The sequence below is a fragment of the Budorcas taxicolor genome, chromosome 20 (genome assembly GCF_023091745.1).
Source record: "Budorcas taxicolor isolate Tak-1 chromosome 20, Takin1.1, whole genome shotgun sequence".
Lineage (NCBI taxonomy): Eukaryota > Metazoa > Chordata > Mammalia > Artiodactyla > Bovidae > Budorcas > Budorcas taxicolor.
In genome coordinates, this window is record NC_068929.1 from 53,494,157 (window position 1) to 53,513,284 (window position 19,128).

Genomic DNA, 19,128 nt, shown 5'->3' on the forward strand with positions numbered 1-19,128 from the left:
ATAAGGGAAAACACTCTAGTGGAACACATTTTTATATGAATATTGAGAAGAGTTCAGAGAATCACCAGTCAACTCTGAAAACAGGTGTTTTCTGATCCAAGAGACTACTTTTTTGATTGGAAGTTAGCTAAGGAGACTCACCTGTCAGTATTGCTAGAATCAACTGAAAGACCCTGCCACCCTCTATGCAGCTACCTCAGTCTTATGAACCAGCTTTCTATTAAAAGCCATCTGGCCACCAGTGCCAAGCAAGAGACTAATGGCTGGCCATCCTTAGTTCCTTAGAATTGAACAGTATCCCAAATTGAACCCCATATAAGGGATCAATTTCCTCTGATCTGGAATTCATTCCCCCCCCTTTTTTCCCCACTGTTCCTATATTGATGAATTTTTAGCTTCTCTGTCATTCTGCGTTCTCAAGTTAAGCATTTGAACACAAAGAACTCTTGTTTACATATATTATTTTACTATCATTGCCATTATTTAAAGTCAAAATGCTTTAAGCATTCATGGCTTAGATCTCAGAAATTCACCAATGTAACTTAGTGTTAACCTGCTTAGTACAAATTTTAAAGAGCTTTCCTCTTTATCTATTGCTTCCCGTTCTTTCTACCAGGTTTTACAGGGAACCTATTGTTTCCCTGGCATTGAGAAATATTGTAGCTCCTGACCTACAGAGGAGCTTCAATCTATACTTATCATTATGAACTGAATTATTCCCCCCACCAACCTCACCCTTCCAAGTTTGATCCTTAATCTCCAATGTGACCACATTAGGCGATATGGCCTTCTCGGAGATGATGACCATTAAACGCGGAACCTCAAGAAGATGGCAGAGGAATAGAACGGGGAGACCACTTTCTCCCCCACAAATTCATCAAAAGAACATTTAAACGCTGAGTAAATTCCACAAAACAACTTCTGAATGCTGGCAGAGGACATCAGGCATCCAGAAAAGCAGCCCATTGTCTTCAAAAGGAGGTAGGAAAAAATATAAAAGATAAAAAGAGAGACAAAAGAGGTAGGGACAGAGCTCTGTCCTGGTAAGGGAGTCTTAAGAAAGAGAGAAGTTTCCAAACACCAGGAAACACTCTCACTGCCGAGTCTGTGGCTAACCTTGGAACCACAGAGGACAACATAACCAGGAGGAAAAATAAATAATTTAAACCCCCAGATTATGTGCCCAACAGTAACTCCCCCAGTGGAGAAGCAGCGCAGATGCCTGCATCTGCTACTAGTAAGTGGGGGCTGGGCAGGGAAGCGTTGGCTGCATTGCTTAGAGTAAGGACCTGGCCTGAATGCCCCAAGGGCAATCTGAGGGAATTAACTTGGGATAGCAAACCAGACTGTGGGATAGGAAAAGCCCCTACCACAGGAAAAGCCCTAACCTAAGACACTGCTAGGCCCGCTAACAGAACAAAAGACTGATCAGAGCTAGCTGGCTGCAGACAATCTCCCTCTAGTGACAGGCAGCCAGAGCTGGAAGGGGGCAAACGCAGCCCCAGAGAGGCATTATCTACCAAACTGCAAGCAGGTTTCATTGCTAACCAAGACTTCTTGGGATTCTGGACGGTCAACATCCGCTTAAGAAGGTGCACCAGTTGTACACCCAGAAAACTGAGCGGCAGGGACGGGGGAGGTGATAAGTTGCAGCGACCACGCTCGCCAAACACCTGATCACCTGAGCTGCTCGGACCTGGGAAGGGCACAAAACGCAGGCCCAACCAAGTCTGCACCTCTGAGGACTACCCGAGTACATGAACTTGAGTGGCTTAGACCTGGGAAGTGTATACAACCCAGGGCCATCCTCAAACAGATCCTGGCAGAGCAACCTAGACCCTAACCAGTGTAGACAGGGAAAGCACACATGCCGTGAGCGATGGCAAACCCAGTGTGGCTGAGACACTGCAAACACACCTCAGTGTTATTTGTTTGCAGCATCCATCCCTCCCCACAGCATGACTGATCAACTGAGCCTAAAAAAGTGTCCACCACCGCCCCCTTGTGCCAGGGTGGAAATTAGACACTGAAGAGACCAGCAAACAGAAGAAGCTACAAGAGAGGGAACCTCCTTGGAAGTGACAGGTGCAATAGATTAAAACCCTGTAGTTAGTATGGGCTACATAGGAAGGGGCCTATAGATTTTGATAAATATGAGCCAGATCAAGGAAATATCTGAAAATGAACTGACCCCACACTGCCCGCAACAACACCAGAGAAAATCCTAGATATATTTTTACTATCATTCTTTAATTTTTTAATTGTTTTTTAAATCTTTTAGTCCTCTATTACTCCTTTAATTTTCATTTTTATCACCTACTATTACTCTGCAAAAAAAAGAGAGAGACCCTATTTTTTAAAGCAAACTTCATATATACATATAATTTATAACTTTTGTGACTTTTTTTTCTTTAATATTGTATTTTTGAAAATCCAACCTCTACTCTAGATTTTTAATCTTTGATTTTTTATATTTGTTATCAATTTTGTATCTTTAAGAACCCAATCTTCAGTGCCCATTTTTACTTGGGGGCGAGATTAGTGGCTTGACTGCTCTTTCCCGCTTTGGACTCTCCTTTTTCTCCACTAGGTCGTCTCTAGCTCCTCCCTTCCCTTTCTTTTCTCTACCCAACTCTGTGAATCTCATTGTGTGTACTGGATGGTGGAGAACATTTAGGGAACTGATTACTGGCTGGATCTGTCTCTCTCCTTTTGGTTCCCCCCTTTATCCCCCTGGCCACCTCTGTCTCCCTCCTTCCTCTTCTCTTCTCTATATAACTCTGTGAACATCTCTGAGCGGTCCAGACTGTGGAGCACACATAAGGAAGTGATTACTGGCTAGCTTACTCTCTCCTCTCTTGATTCCACCTCATCTCACCTTGATCACCTCCATCTCCCTCCTCCCTCTTCTTTTATCCATTTAATTCTGTGAACTTCTCTGTGTGTCCCTCACTGTGGAGAAACTTTTCATCTTTAACCCAGATGTTTTATCAATGGTGCTGTATATATGGAGAAGTCTTGAGGCTACGGTTAAAATAAGACTGAAAACCAGAAGCAGGAGGCTTGAGTCCAAATCCTGAGAACACCAGAGAACTCCTGACTCCAGGGAACATTAATCGACAGGAGCTGATCAAATGCCTCCATACCTACACTGAAACCAAGCACCACCCAAGGGCCAACAAGTTCCAGAGCAAGACATACCACGCAAATTCTCCAGCAACACAGGAACATAGCCCTGAACTTCAATATATAGGCTGTCCAAAGTCACTCCAAACCCACTGACATCTCATAACTCATTACTGGACACTTTATTGCACTCCAGAGAGAATTTCTCCAGCTCCACCCACCAGAACACCAACACAAGCTTCCCTAACCAAGAAACCTTGGCAAGCCGCCCATACAGCCCCATCCACACTGAGGAAACTCTACAATAAAGAGAACTCCACAAACTGCCAGAATACAGAAAGGCCACACCAAACACAGCAATATAAACAAGATGAAGAGACAAGGGATACTCAGCAGGAACAGGATAAATGCCCACCAAACCAAACAAAAGAGGAAGAGATAGGGAATCTACCTGATAAAGAATTCTGAATAATGATAGTGAAAATGATCCACAATCTTGAAAACAAAATGGAATCAAGATAAATAGCCTGAAGACAAGGATTGAGAAGATGCAAGAAAGGTTTAACAAGGACCTAGGAGAAATAAAAAAGAGTCAATATATGATGAATAATGCAATAAATGAGATCGAAAACACTCTGGAGGGAACAAATAGTAGAATAATTTAGGGAGAAGATAGGATTAGTGAGGTAGAAGATAGAATGGTAGAAATAAATGAATCAGAGAGGAAAAAAGAAAAACTAATTAAAAGAAATGAGGACAATCTCAGAGACTTCTGGGACAATGTTAAATGCCCCAACATTTGAATCATAGGAGTCCCAGAAGAAGAAGACAAAAAGAAAGACCATGAGAAAATACTTGAGGAGATAATAGTTGAAAAAAAATCCCTATAACAGGGAAGGAAATAAGTACCCAAGTCCAAGAAACCCAGAGAGTCCTAAACAGGTTAAACCCAAGGCAAAACACCCCAAGACACATATTAATCAAATTAACAAAGATCAAACACAAAGAACAAATATTAAAAGCAGCAAGGGAAAAACAACAAATAACACACAAGGGGATTCCCATAAGGATATCAGCTGATCTTTCAATAGAAACTCTTCAGGCCAGGAGGGAATGGCAGGACATACTTACAGTGATGAAAGAAAATAACCTGCAGCCCAGATTGCTGTACCCAGCAAGAATCTCATTCAAATATGAAGGAGAAATCAAAAACTTTACAGACAAGCAAAAGCTGAGAGAATTCAGCATCACCAAACCAGCTCTCCAACAAATGCTAAAGGATCTTCTCTAGACAGGAAACACGAAAAGGGTGTATAAACTCAAACCCAAAACAATAAAGGAAATGGCCACGGCATCATACTTATCAATAATTACCTTAAACGTAAATGGGTTGAATGCCCCAACCAAAAGAAAAAGACTAGCTGAAAGGATACAAAATAAGACCCCTATATATGTTGTCTACAGGAGACCCATCTCAAAACAAGGGACACATACAGACTGAAAGTGAAGGGCTGGAAAAAGTTATTCCACGCAATAGAGACCAAAAGAAAGCAGGAGTAGCAATACTCATATCCGATAAAATAGACTTTAAAACAAAGTCTGTGAAAAGAGAAAGAGGACACTACATAATGATCAAAGGATCAATCCAAGAAAAAGATATAACAATTATAAATATATATGCACCCAACATAGGGGCACCGCAATATTTAAGACAAATGCTAACAACTATGAAAGGGGAAATTAACAAGAACACAATAATAGTGGGAGATTTTAATACGCCACTCACACCTATGGATAGATCAACTAATACAATAGATCAGTTAGACCTAATTGATATCTATAAGACATTTCACCCCAAAACAATGAATTTCACCTTTTTTCTCAACTGCACATGGAACCTTCTCCAGGATAGATCGCTTCCTGGGCCATATATCTAGTCTTGGTAAATTTAAAAAAAAAAAGAAAAAAAAGAAATCATTCCAAGCATCTTTTCTGACCACAATGTAGTAAGATTAGATCTCAATTACAGGAGAAATACTATTAAAAATTCCAACATATAGAGGCTGAGCAACATGCTGCTGAATAACCAAAAAATCAGAGAAGAAACCAAAAAAGAAATAAAAATATGCATAGAAATGAATGAAAATGAAAACACAACAACCCGAAACCTGTGGGACACTGTAAAAGCAGTGCTAAGGGAAGGTTCATAGCAATACAGGCATACCTCAAGAAACAAGGAAAAAGTCAAATAAATAACCTAACTCTACACCTAAAGCAACTAGAAAAGCAAGAAATGAAGAACCCCAGGGTTAGTAGAAGGAAAGACATCTTAAAAATTAGGGCAGAAATAAATGCAAAAGAAATAAAAGAGACCATAGTAGAAATCAACAAAGCCAAAAGCTGGTTCTTTGAGAGGATAAATGAAATTGACAAACCATTAGTAAGCCTCATCAAGAAACAAAGGGAGAAAAATCAAATCAACAAAATTAGAAATGAAAATGGAGAGATTGCAACAGACAACACAGAAATACAAAGGATTGTAAGAGACTACTGTTAGCAATTATGTGTCAATAAAAAGGACGACGTGGAAGAAATGGACAAATTCTTAGAAAAGTACAACTTTCCAAAACTGAACCAGGAAGAAATAGAAAATCTTAACAGACCCATCACAAGCACAGAAATTGAAACTGTAATCAGAAATCTTCCAGCAAACAAAAGCCAGGGTCCAGATGGCTTCACAGCTGAATTCTACCAAAAATTTAGAGAAAAGCTAACACCTATCCTACTCAAACTCTTCCAGAAAATTGCAGAGGAAGGTAAACTTCCAAACTCATTCTATGAGGCCACCATCACCCCAAAACCTGAGAAAAATGCCACAAAAAAGAAAACTACAGGCCAATATCACTGATGAATATAGATGCAAAAATCCTTAACAAAATTCTAGCAATCAGAATCCAGCAACACATTGAAAAGATCATACACCATGACCAAGTGGGCTTTATCCCAGGGATGCAAGGATTCTTCAGTATCTGCAAATCAATCAATGTAATACACCACATTAACAAATTGAAAAATAAAAGCCATATGATTATCTCAATAGATGCAGAGAAAGCCTTTGACAACATTCAACATCCATTTATGATAAAAACTCTCCAGAAAGCAGGAATAGAAGGAACATACCTCAACATAATAAAAGCTATATATGACAAACCCACAGCAAACATCCTCAATGGTGAAAAACTGAAAACATTTCCCTTAAAGTCAGGAACAAGACAAGGGTGCTCACTCTCACCACTACTATTCAACATAGTTTTGGAAATTTTGGCCGCAACAATCAGAGCAGAAAAAGGAATAAAAGGAATCCAAATTGGAAAAGAAGAAATAAAACTCTCACTCTTTGCAGAAGACATGATCCTCTACATAGAAAACCCTAAAGACTCCACCAGAAAATTACTAGAGCTAATCAATGAATATAGCAAAGTTGCAGTATATAAAATCAACACACAGAAATTCCTGGAATTCCTATACACTAATAATGAGAAAATAGAAACAGGAATTAAGGAAACAATTCCACTTACCATTGCAATCAAAAGAATAATATACTTCTCCAGAGAAGACAAACAGATGGCTACCAAACACATAAAAAGATCTCAACATCACTCATTATCAGAGAAATGCAAGTCAAAACCACAATGAGGTATCATTTCACGCCAATCAGGATGGCTACTATCCAAAGTCTACAAGCAATAAATGCTGGAGAGGGTGTGGAGAAAAGAGAACCCTTTTACACTATTGGTGGGAATGCAAACTAGTACAGCCACTATGGAGAACACTGCAGAGATTCCTTAAAAAACTGGAAATAGAACTGCCTTATGACCCAGCAATCCCACTGCTGGGCATACACACCGAGGAAACCAGAATTGAAAGAAACACATGTACTCCAATGTTCATCGCAGCTCTGTTTACAATAGCCAGGACATGGAAGAAAGCTAGATGTCCATCAGTAGATGAATGGTTAAGAAAGCTGTGGTACATATACACAGTGGAGTATTACTCAGCCATTAAAAAGAATACATTTCAACCAGTTCTAATGAGGTGGATGAAACTGGAGCCTATTATACAGAGTGAAGTAAGCCAGGAACAAAACAGTAATATAGTATACTGATGCATATATATACAATTTAGAAAGATGGTAATGATAACCCTGTATGTGAGACAGCAAAAGAGACACAGATGTATAGAACAGTCTTTTGGACTCTATGGGAGAGGGCGAGGGTGGGATGATTTGGGAGAATGGCATTGAAACATGCATAATATCATATGTGAAACGAATTGCCAGGCCAGGTTCAATGTATGATACAGGATGCTTGGGGCTGGTGCAGTGGGATGACCCAGAGGGATGGTATGGGGAGGGAGAAGGGAGGGGCGTTCAGGATGGGGAACACATGTTCACCCATGGTGGATTCATGTTGATGTATGGCAAAACCAATACAATATTGTAAAGTAATTAGCCTCCAATTAAAATAATTAAATTTATATTTTAAAAAATAACCATTAAATGAGGTCATATGAGTGGGGCTCTAATCTAATAAAACTGATGTCCTTATAATAAGAGCAAGAGACACCAGAGTTCCCTCTGCCCTGACAGCCCTGAGAACAAATCAACAAACAAATGGTGTGAAGACACAATGAAAACAGACCATCTGCAAGTCTGAAAAGATGCCTCCCAAGAAACCAACCCTGGTAGACCTTGAATTGGATTTCCAGGCTTCCTCAGTTCAGTTCAGTCGCTCAGTCATGTCTGACTCTTTGCGACCCCATGAATCGCTGCACGCCAGGCCTCCCTGTCCATCACCAACTCCCGGAGTTCACTCAGTTTTACGTCCATCGAGTCTGTGATGCTATCCAGCCATCTCATCCTCTGTCGTCCCCTTCTCCTTCTTCCCCCAATCCTTCCCAGCATCAGAGTCTTTTCCAATGAGTCAACTCTTCACATGAGGTGGCCAAAATACTGGAGTTTCAGCTTTAGCATCAGTCCTTCCAAGGAAATCCCAGGGCTGATCTCCTTCAGAATGGACTGGTTGGATCTCCTTGCAGTCCAAGGGACTCTCAAGAGTCTTCTCCAACACCACACTTCAAAAGCATCAATTTTTCGGCGCTCAGCCTTCTTCACAATCCAACTCTCACATCCATACATGACCACAGGAAAGACCATAGCCTTGACTAGACGGGCCTTAGTCAGCAAAGTAATGTCTCTGCTTTTGAATATGTTATCTAGGTTGGTCATAACTTTTCTTCCAAGAGTAAGTGTCGTTTAATTTCATGGCTGCAGTCACCATCTGCAGTGATTTTGGAGCCCCAAAAAATAAAGTCTGACACTGTTTCCACTGTTTCCCCATCTATTTCCCATGAAGTGATGGAACTGGATGCCATGATCTTCGTTTCCTGAATGTTGAGCTTTAGGCCAACTTTTTCACTCTCCACATTCACTTTCACTATGACAAAATTATTTTCTATCATTTAAGCCACCTGGTTGGCTATATTTTGTTAAATCAGCCTGAACAGACTGACATATCTGTCAGCACCCAAACAGTATGTTACATATATTCTTGAAGAGGCTACCTTACAAGGTAGCTATAAAATCCCAGATGAAACCAGGAACAAAAAATTTAGGGAAACTATTGCATGCCTCTAAAAATAAGCACATTTTTCATAAGTACAACAAAAATTGCATTAAACTTAGCAAACCAGTCACATTTCACTGACACAACAATGAATATCTTAGGAGACCTCCCAGTATTAGATAATGCTCCTTATGTTGCTCAGATACGTTTACTTCATTTGAAAGAGGATTATAGGATTTATTTAAATAAAGCCAGAATTAGCAATACCAGAATGATGGGCATTATTCAAAGTTGAAATTATAGTTATAAATAACTTCTTTTGATATAGATAACAGAGATATTCAATACGAAGCCTTTTCTTTCGCCCCACATTCAACTAGAATCACTGATATTTTCTACCTGAAAGTTTATCTATCCAGTTCTTTCATAAATAATGTCTAGATTTAAATTATACCTAAAGTTTTAGATTGGATAAAGTCATTTTATCAAATATCCAGGATTCAGTATACCTGAAACCCTGGAGCTAGAATGTATTTCACCATGCAACTTTGTTCCCAGAATACAAAACAGATAAAAAAGAGAGAGAGAGTCTGATAGCCTGAGAGAGAAAGGTTCGCTCAAGCTTATTAGTATCTGTTTGACCTTTTCCTGTTTAAAACTGAAGCTGATTTCTTATTCTCAGGCACAGCAGACCCTGCTACACAGTTACCTCCTTGTGCCTGAGGAACAGGAAGTTCTTCATATGTTCCCAGGGTGCTGAGAGATTTAAAGAAACTGGCTTGATTTCCTGAAAACATAAATACATTGATTAGCTAATGAGCATTTAATGAACTGTAATTTTGTGCTATACATTTCTCTACACACCAGTATGATGAATAAAGAAAATATATCTGTCTTCAACATCTATTGCAGCTTCCCTCCTACACTTCTTATACTTTCTCTCTCCTCCCCATACAGGAGCAGCCTCATGTACTTCAGAAATACCTGGGTTAGAGTCGCCTTCAAAATAAAGGAAAAGGGAAAGATGAATTTTGTCAACAATGAAGCTGTCTGTACTTGGAAATACACCATCAAGAAAGTCAAGGCAACTCACATAATGGAAGGAAACATCCCAACTTTATATACAGATAGCCAATAAGCACCTGGAAAAGTGTTCATCATTAGCCATCAGGAAAATACAAACCAAGCTCCACTGATGTAATATTTTATACCAACTAGAATCGCTATAATCAAAAAGATAGATAACTAGTAATGCTGAATAGGGAGAAATTCCAACTTTCCTATGCTACTAGTAGGAATGTTAAATTGGACAGCAACTTTATAACATGGTTTTGCAGTTCCTTAGAATATTATTAATAAGAGTTATCTTGTGACCCAGAAATACTCAAAGGAAATAAAAGCATATTAACACACAAAATTGTGTACAAAAGTTGTTATAGTAGCATTATTCATATTAATTAAAAAAGTGAAAACAACTGAAATTTCCATCTAATGATGAATGGATATATAAATTGCAGTGTATTCTCACAATGGAATATTGCTCAGCACTGCAAAGGAGTGAAGTACTTATATGTGACTGAACCTTAAAAATATTAAGTGATGGAAGCCAGTTAGAAAAGATAACGTAATGCATGATTCCATTTACACAATATGTCCAGAATAGGTGAATAGTGCCTATTTGCTAGGTAGTCTAGGTGCTGAGAGACTGTGTAAAAAGTGGTAGGTAATGAATTCCACTTGGCATTATCATGCAGAAGGCTGAGCACTGAAAAATTGATGCTTTTGAATTGTGACACTGAAGAAGACTCGAGAATTCCTTGGACTGCAAGGAGATCAAACCAGTCAATCCTAAATGAAATAAATCCTGAATATTCATTGGATGGACTGATGAAACTCCAGTATTTTGGCCACCTGATGTTAAGAGCCCAATCATTGGGAAAGACTCTGATGCTGGAAAAGATCGAAGGCAGGAGAAGTGGATAACAGATGAGATGGTTAGATAGCATCACTGACTCAATGGACTTGAATTTGAGCAAACTCTGGGAGATAATGAAGGACAGGGAAGCCTAGTGTTCTGTAGTGCATGGGTTTCAAAGGATTTATGGGGATTGTTTTAAGTGTGAAGAAAATATTTCAAAATTGATGGATGCAGGCACTGTAAATATATTAAAGATATTGAATTTTATAATTTAAATGGGTCATGGTATATATGTAAATGATGCCTCTGGGTAAAATTTCTTTTAAAAATAATACAGATGAATTTGGTTTATCAAATAATAAATAATATTTATGATTTTACTGAGTCAGTAAAATGCATAGTTTAAACACAAATATGAAAGTATTAATAAGCAGAATTAAGTACCAAAAAGTAATGAACCTGTTAATAATTCAGCTTTCTAATTGATAGACACAAATAATGAATATAATTATCTGAGCAGTAGCAGGTCGGTCATTTTAATTGAAACCAGCAATTGAAAATAATTTTTGTGGTTTTTAAGTTGACTAGGTGCTAATGTTGAATAGTAGAACTTTCATGATATATTTTTACATGTTTGATTTTATATGCATTGCTATAACAATGATTGAATATCTGGTACTATTGAAATTATCTCAATATTTTGAAGCCTACTTTCCTAGTGTCAAAAAACATATAACTTATTACATGTATGGGTATGACATTGGGATTTTTTTAATATATTAGTGAGTTAGAATAGATTTTCTGAAATATTTATTTGATTACTGTACAGAAAAGATTTAACAGAGCTGGTTTCACAGCTTTTTGTGAGGGACTTGCTTATAAGATTGCTCTTTGGCCAGCTTTTGGAGATTTGAATTTCTGAGGGTTTTCACCATTCCCAGAATAGATAAGAGTGATTTACGACTGATAAATAATTTTTACATTGTGGATTTCTTTGAAATTTTGATTTCCTTATGGAATTTTGGAAACTTGGTACATGCTAAACAGAAGGTGCCTATGTGACCAACCTCAAATAAAAACTCTGGACCCTGAACCTCAATGAACATTCCTGCTCTACAACATTTTATACCTGGTGCCATCCCTCCTTCCTGGGAAAATTAAATGTGTCCTGTGGACTCCACTGGGAGATGATCTTTGGGAGCTTATAACTGATTTCTTCATAGGCTTTTCCCCTTTGCTCATTTTGTCTATATTCTATCACTGAAATGAATCATCATCATGAATACAATATACTGAGTATAGTGAATCCTCTTAAGTAATCATCAAATCTACAGGGGGCCTGAGTGAACTCTCCAAACAACTGTATAGCAACTATGCTATGTTTTTAGGATTTCATTTAAATTTATTGCATTTGGTACTTCAATTTATTCCAAGTTTTAATAATATTCTTGTTATGTCTGAATTTATTGCATATAAATATCATAGAAATGTTTTTATTGGGGAAGCTTTTGAGTTACCAATATTTACTAATGTACAATGGCTGTATTTTCTCATATCACAAATATGACGCAGTTATTTACTAATGCATATATTAGATTTGTTGCTGGCTATTTACTATTTACCAACCATTTACTGGTCTAGTATATATTTTTAAGGTTTAACTTTATACTTTTTCAAGGGCAGTAGATTGCAACTATATATTCAGAACTTATAATTATAGACAAGTGCCTGTGATGCATTATATTTCCTTTCATGAATTAAGTTCCCTTTGGAGAAAAAAACTGAATTGGTATTAATTTTTCCCTAAACATACTTAAAAATAGGGAAACACCATATTACATTTGTTTATCTTATGCACAAGATGATATGGCACAATACTTCATTCTTATTTTTCCTCCTTTGTATTTGCATATTTTATAGTGCTTTGGCTTATTATCTTAGTTTATTAAAATTTTGAAAGTAAGGGGATATTAGTGTGTCACTATTCTCTCTCATCTCAGGTCAGGATAAACCAAGTGCCACAGTGTTTGTATCTTTTTTTTTTTAATCTCACTACTCAGTATGACCAAAAGGAAAGCTACTCAGCCAGACCCAAACTGAGTTAACAGATGCTGCATCTCATAGCAGAAGGTGTGGGTGAAAATTCATCCAGGAAACATTATCAAGATTGCCTGTTAGTGATAATAAGCTCAAAAAATAGCATAGGTATTTTGGTCCCAGAAAGTTGTCTCTTTTTTACTAGGAAATGCTCTGTGAATAAGCACTGGGATAAAATAACCAGGGCTAAAGGTTAAAACACAAATTAGATGTGGACAGTGCCTATGCCATTAGACTTGCCAAGACAGTCCTCTGCTTATATGTGTTTTTCTATTCATAACCTAGTGGAAACTGAAGAGGAGAAGGTTAGAGTTTAATTTAATGCTTGGAGTGTCCTAGAATTATATGATAATATTTTAATATCAGGTATAAGCTTCTAATTGTCTTTCATTCTTTATTCATTTTTCTATCTGTGGGGCTATTTCATAAGAATAAAAATCTTGAAAAAGGAATGATTTATAAATCAGGCATGTTTACACAGGATGAAAAGATAGTACAAGCATAAACCTTGTGTTCAATAACTATATCCTATTTTAAATCATTTATTCCTAAATCTATCAATGTATGCACAGAATCACAATATTCAGTCCAACAGACCCTACATTATTCTCTGATACAAGTTCAGGAAAACTAGTTATGGCACTCTGGAAACTTCCTTGGTCAATTTGAATCACTTTTGATCCACAGTGAATTATTTGTGAAAATAAAAGTATATCAATGGATAAATAAATTTCAGTAAATAAAATCAATTTGTAAAACACACAAAAATAAAAAGATTGTAAAATTAATCCTTAATACAATTTTTGTATGTAACAGGTATTGAAAGTTCCCCAGTCTAGTAACATATATTCAGTCTTACTTCATTTTTATTTATTCTAATATTACTGATGTTATTAATATTATAACATATTCATTTTCAAAAAGAAATTATAAATTTGAATATTATGATTAAATGTTTTGTCAGAGGGAATTAACTAGCTAAACATTGCTTGGAGACCAAGCAACATTTAGCTAGTTAATTAGAAAAGGCTCATTAGAAAAGACCCTGATGCTGGGAAAAATTGAAGGCAGGAGGAGAAAGGGACAACAGAGGATGAGATGGTTGAATGCCATCAAGGACTCAATGGACACAAGTTTGCACAAGCTGGAGGAGTTGGTGATGGACAGGGAAGTCTGGTGAGGTGCAGTCCATGGGGTCCCAAAAAGTGGAAAATGATTGAGTGACTGAACAGCAACTATATATATATATATATATATATATATATATATATATATACACACACACACACACACACACACACACACACACACACATACATTTGATCATTCAGACACCTGAAATATCCGAAATATATATTTTTTCATGTACAGTTGGTCTTTGTCCATGGTTCCTAACTCATAGCTCCCAAAACCCTTAGAATTTTCTAAGTGATGAGAGGGATAAAGATGTATTTTGTTACATTAATGAGGTGACCTTTAGAATTCTAAGGATGGGACTGCTTGCCAGGGTAGCCACTCTTGTAATTGGAGGGTTGGAACTTTTGTTCCCACACCCTGACTTCTGGGGAGGGAAAAAGGGCTGGAGTTTGACTCAGTCACCAATGACCAATGATTTAATCAAACAGGGCTTTGTAGCAAAGCTTTCCTAAAACCCCCAAAGGGCAGAGTTTGAAGAGCTTCAAGGCAGGCGAACCCATAGAGATTTGGGGGCACAACAAACCTGTTCACAGGACAAGGGAGCCCTTTGTCCTTTCCCCATACCTTGTCCTGTGGACTTCTTCCATTTGACCATTCCTGAGTTATACCCTTATATATAAACTGATGATTTAGCAAGTAAAATATTTCTCTGAGTATTGTGAGCTACTCTAGCATAACAAAACTCAAGAAGGAGATCTTGGAAACTTGATTTACAGCAAGTTGATCAGAAGCACAGGTTTCTGACTGTTAGCTGAGTTTATGTAGGATTAAATCCTTAACCTATGGGATTTTATTTCCAGGTAGATATTGTTAGGGTTGAGTGGAATTTGGCTGCTGGTATCTAATGCATTCTTGGTGTTGTGAAGGACAACTCCCACTCCTTCCCACCCAGCAGCGCCCCCACCCCAACCCAATACACACATATTGAAATTGGATATAGGAAACTAAAAGGTTTGAGATAAAATCACAGCAGTCATGCTAAAGATTTCTATTGCTTTTAATCCTTATATAACTATGCTCTCATAAATCTCATTCTGTGTCAGTTTCTAACCATAGGCTTTTAAAAGTTGTTGTTGTTCAGTCTCTCAGCCGTGTCTGACTCTTTGTGACCCTAGAGACTGTATCACACCAGGCTTCCCTGTCTATAGAATTCTCCAGGCAAGAACACTACAGTGGGTAGCCTTTCACTTCTCCAGGGTGTCTTCCCGACCCAGCGACTGAACCCAGGTCTCCTATATTGCAGGCAGATTCTTTACTGTCTGAGCTACCAGGGAAGCCTGTCTTTCAATTCTCCTGGATTTTGCTCAAATTCATGTCCATTGAGTTAGGAATACTTATAATAGCAAAGAACTGAAAATCCCTTTAGTGGGTTTAAATTAGTAGGGCATTATTTTGGTCACTTTCAAAGAAATCTAGAGATCCTTGTTGCTGTCAACAGGGTAGCACTTAACATGAGTTGCATGTTAGCAGTGTCATCAAGGCACAGAAAAATTTTCTCTAGCTATTTACACTTCCATGTTGTGTTTTGATCAAATGCATGTGACCTCATAAGTCCCTGCAGCTCTAGGCATCAGGTTCAAGTTCAAGAAAGAGAGAAGGAATATCACCAACTGTTATTTGTCCTTTTTTTACTAAGAAAGGAACAATGCTTTTCTAGAATCTTCTACTGAACAGAATTTCCCTGATGTCTCACTGACCATATGTGGGTCACCCTCCACATCAAGCTGCAAAGGAGTTGGGTTAAGTAAAGAATTGATAATACATAGGACTGTCACCATTGATATAGAAACAACGTGATAATCATATCATATGTGGCTTGGACACACAGCCCACACAAAATGAGGAAATCTGTAAGCAAGAGCAATAGTAGAATAAATATCAGGTGACAATCCCCTATCCAGTACAGTAAATGCTTTCCAATATTATAATCAAATAAAACTGCAACTCATACTTTGACAAATGGCCAGGTGAATATTGCATAGCAAGTAAGATGAGACTGAATCTGTGTCTCTCCTTACACTGAGGCAAAACCTTTGTTCACATGCCTCATCATTCATCTGACTCAAATATTCTTGAAAATGTTGTGAGAAAAATTAATGATAAAGCACAACTGTCTGAAATGCTCCATCATAATAAGAAAAAGAAGAATGTTCAGAAAACAAATGTGAATCTACATTTTAAAAGAGTGGATTCTTCCTAAGACTCTTGGAATAAGACACAAATTTCTTCTTTTTTGAAACGTAATGAGAGTATAATATTAACATATCCAGCTAGAAATTCCTGATGGTTTTCAACAACTTTATGAGTGCACAGTGTTGTTTTTTTTTTTTTTTTTGCCTAACATAATAATCCCTTTGGACAATTCCAGGCATGCAGTGTAAAGCAAATCATCTAATTATAACAAAAACCTGTGCATTTTAAAATCCACATTTTAACATTCACCTAATGCAATGCTTATGTTTCACTGGGAGAAATATTGGTATCTCTGATTCTTACAGATGTTTTAAAAAAAGCAGCATGGGGAGTGGATTGAATTATTGCCACTAGAGTTTTGGAAAATGTATTTGATTTTAATTTATAAACATAAGTATATCTTTGATCATTCTTCAAGGGCAGAGATGTATCTTGGAGGTAATGTTTCATTTAAATCTTTGATGCCTGATAAAATCCCAAAGTATTCAAGTTGAAAGATTTGATAGTCTACAGAGGAGAGAGAATCTTATTGCTGCCATCTGTAATGAAATTTGGTATTTGTGCTTTAGATACCTTGAGCAACTGGTGTACAGAAGCATGGTGCTTTGCCATACACTGGGCAATATTTGTACAGATTTAGGGAAAAAACACATATGTTTTCTGTGCTACATTCTGTCCATGCCTTCTTCCTCTTCCCCTCAAAAATTTTTATGCTATTCCTCCACAATTGATCATTTGGAATGAGACACTATCAGATGAATAGAACTTAATCATTTTTGAGTGATATGTGACATTCCTAACCTTCTCTTTAAGGCACAGTCAACATCAGCAGTGGGTTATTTAAAAGTGTTTCTGTCTCCCCATCAATCTTTAATCCATAGTTTTTAAAACTGCATCTCTTCTTGTCTTTGCTGGAGCTGATCATTTGTTTTATTTGACTCAAGGGTCTGCTTGATTTAGAAGCTGGAAATACACATCTGTAGTATTGACAAAAACCTATTCGTAAAATGTGGAGATTCGGCCATATGTACCAGAAGAAAAGCAATGTGGCAAAGTGAAGTACAAAATTATTTCTGTCTTGGTATTATTTTTGAGTCATATATCTCTGCCTTTTTATGAACAGCAGGGATATTTGGAAGAATTACGTCTGAGTCATAAATCCCAATTTGTCTAGGACATGACTAATAGGTGTCTTTAACATTGTAAGATGATATTACTGTCTTATCCTGCAAAAATTTTTAAATTTTCAATCACAGATAAGAGAGGTCATACTTAAATGCCAAACATTAACATTCACCTCATCAAGAAATGTTGCCACTGCCTTTTCTAGATCACTTTGCACAAACATGTCATATTCATATATAGCTTTATTTTATTTTGTTATTTAATCAGTAGAATTATCCTGCTTGATCCCAGTCCACAGATGTTTTTAGAAAGGTGTGCAAGAGAAAAACTTAGAAAATGCGTTAAAAAGCATACAATTGAATAATCTGTATTTCATACATGGAGAACTATAAATCTTATTGAATTGAATAATGGTGCAAAGTGGTTTCATTTTGCTATAAATTACGAAAATTTATGGAAATTTCTAAATTCTCAAAAAATATGAAATATTTGTCTAAAATGCTTCCCTTGATCTTCTGCTTTTATGGAGCAGGTTATAAGTTAGAGTTCAAGATTCGCACAACATATAAGAGAAATCTGAAAATACTGAAGATATGTGAGATCATAGGGGAAGGTCTTATGTTAATGCATGAAACAGACAACAGGTTGACAGTAACAGCATGTTAAGTATAAAACCTAATCATTTAGTCATAAACTTCTGATGGTAATGAAGAGGTCCACCAGAACCTCAATTTTTAGTCATGTAGAAGATTGTTTAGAATCAGAATGTGAATTCATACAATATTCTGAGTGGAGTATCTCTGACTAGAGGCCAGTAAGGAAGAGTACTTGGAGCGAGACTTAGAAAAACATGCAGAGATTTTGCTGGCTAGTTTAAAATCTATTGAAATGGAGCATCAAAGGAGAGAAAATACTGAGACTTATTTTGGGTTCCCATCCATGGGGAGCGGAATTTGAAGCTTTACTTTAATTATTTTTTTCCTATCTTCAGTTCAGTTCAGTCGCTCAGTCGTGTCCGCTCAGTCGTGTCCGACTCTTTGCAACCCCATGAATCGCAGCACACCAGGCCTCCCTGTCCATCACCAACTCCCAGAGTTCACTCAGACTCAAGTCCCTCGAGTCAGTGATGACATCCAGCCATCTCATCCTCGGTCGTCCCCTTCTCCTCCTGCCCCCAATCCCTCCCAGCATCAGGGTCTTTTCCAATGAGTCAACTTTTCGCATAAGGTGGCCAAAGTACTGGAATTTCAGCTTTAGCATCATTCCTTCCAAAGAAATCCCAGGGCTGATCTTCAGAATGGACTCGTTGGATCTCCTTGCAGTCCAAGAGACTCTCAAGAGTCTTCTCAGGTAGTTTTTATTTATTTATTTATTTTTGGCTTAAGAAAGTGAAGTCGCTCAGTCCTGTCCGACTCTGTGTGACCCCATAGACGGCAGCCCACCAAGCTTCCCCATCCCTGGGATTCTCCAGGCAAGAACACTGAAGTGGGTTGCCATTTCCTTCTCCAATGCATGAAAGTGAAAAGTGAAAGGGAAGTCGCTTAGTCATGTCCAACTCTTTGTGACCCCATGGACTGCAGCCTACCAGGCTCCTCAGTCCATGGGATTTTCCAGGAAACAGTGCTGGAGTGGGTTGCCATTGCCTTCTCCAGGGGATCTTCCCAACCCAGGAATCAAACCCAAATCATTGCAGGCCGATGCTTCACCGTTTGAGCCACATTGTTTTACGATAGATATCTTGTGTCAGTTACAGACTCTGAAAGAAAATGCTGCTGATCTTGAAGTCTCTGATAGAATATTTATGAAATTGTCATAGGGAAGAATAAACCTGATTCCACATATTCTACT